Source organism: Alosa alosa, chromosome 24, assembly GCF_017589495.1.
Source record: "Alosa alosa isolate M-15738 ecotype Scorff River chromosome 24, AALO_Geno_1.1, whole genome shotgun sequence".
In the NCBI taxonomy this organism is placed as follows: Eukaryota; Metazoa; Chordata; class Actinopteri; order Clupeiformes; family Clupeidae; genus Alosa; species Alosa alosa.
Window position 1 is genome coordinate 14,409,745 of NC_063212.1, and position 1,544 is coordinate 14,411,288.

Below are 1,544 nucleotides of genomic sequence, written 5' to 3' on the forward strand. Positions count from 1 at the left end.
CATCAGGAGAGCATGAAAAGGGCGCCATAGCGTTGACGCTGGAGCTGTGTTGTGGAAGGAGGCAGAGCGCCAGCGTCAAACAGCAAAGAGCGAGTCAATGCACACAGATCAGTCACTGCGGGTAGTGCGTTGTGGGGGAATATTTCTGAAAGGAGCAACTCGTCAGACATCTAGGCTGAGCGTGGCGTCTCAGTGCGCCTTGTTAACATTGCCTTTCAACAGACATGCGCGCTATCACTCTGAAAATGCTTCTCTTCTCCTGCCCCCCGACAGAGAGCAGGAACGGTCATCAATGACAGCAGACCAGAGACAAAAGTCTCGATCTCTGTCGATTCAAGGCTCAAAGAAAAAAGCATTATAGCTCATCATCATGAATAGCGAGACACAACACTTTCGAAACGTATTTCCAAGTCAAGGACTATAGAAATGATCCCTGAAAGTATAGTCTTAACGTAACAGAGGCGACGCGAGCAGAGCCTTTCGCCTGCTCGGTCTTCACCATGAGGGTGTCCGGTCTATCCGTGAGGGCCTTTCGGGTGCTGAGCGCTGCCTCGCGCCCAAGAAAAGACAGGTATCCCATCTACTCAGCTTTTGAGGGCGTCATCAGACGCGTGACGAGGCATCAGGAGAGCATGAAAAGGGCGCCATAGCATTGACGCTGGAGCTGTGTTGTGGAAGGAGGCAGAGCGCCAGCGTCAAACAGCAAAGAGCGAGTCAATGCACACAGATCAGTCACTGCGGGTAGTGCGTTGTGGGGGAATATTTCTGAAAGGAGCAACTCGTCAGACCTCTAGGCTGAGCGTGGCGTCTCAGTGCGCCTTGTTAACATTGCCTTTCAACAGACATGTGCGCTATCACTCTGACAATGCTTCTCTTCTCCTGCCCCCCGACAGAGAGCAGGAACGGTCATCAATGACAGCAGACCAGAGACAAAAGTCTCGATCTCTGTCCGATTCGCGCTCAAAGAAAAGCATTATAGCTCATCATCATGAATAGCGAGACACAACACTTTCGAAACGTATTTCCAAGTCAAGGACTATAGAAATGATCCCTGAAAGTATAGTCTTAACGTAACAGAGGCGACGCGAGCAGAGCCTTTCGCTTGCTCGGTCTTCACCATGAGGGTGTCCGGTCTATCCGTGAGGGCCTTTCGGGTGCTGAGCGCTGCCTCGCGCCCAAGAAAAGACAGGTCTACTCAGCTTTTGAGGGCTCGCACTATGTTATTGCTGAATGATCTCTGAGCATTTCGTCATATACATGTCAATATAAAACATGACATTAAAAAAACATGTTCGTAAAAGTTGTATCAATCCCACAATGCCCTTCGCTAAACACTCGGTGTTTCTGATTGGTTAGTGCCGGATGGTGTTTTTTTAATTAGCTATAACTTCACCACCGTTATACCTGTATAATGAATTCATTTGTAGACATAGGAACCTGCATCTTAATGCATCACCATAATTTTATTTCTTCGTAATTGGCTACAATAGGTTTTATCTGGTGTTGACTGTTTGCGCATACACATGATTTCGGTCACATGATGA

The 1,544-nt window shown here is 48.2% G+C and overlaps 2 non-coding genes across 2 annotated transcripts; both read right to left on the bottom strand.

Moving 5' to 3' along the window:
• Positions 1 to 233: 233 nt before the first annotated feature.
• On the bottom strand, positions 234 to 449 carry LOC125289958. The gene has a single exon (XR_007192728.1). It is a non-coding gene; the product is annotated as a small nucleolar RNA U3 (small nucleolar RNA).
• Positions 450 to 853: 404 nt separating this feature from the next.
• LOC125289957 lies at positions 854 to 1,067 on the bottom strand. The gene has a single exon (XR_007192727.1). It is a non-coding gene; the product is annotated as a small nucleolar RNA U3 (small nucleolar RNA).
• Between the last annotated feature and the right edge of the window lie 477 nt (positions 1,068 to 1,544).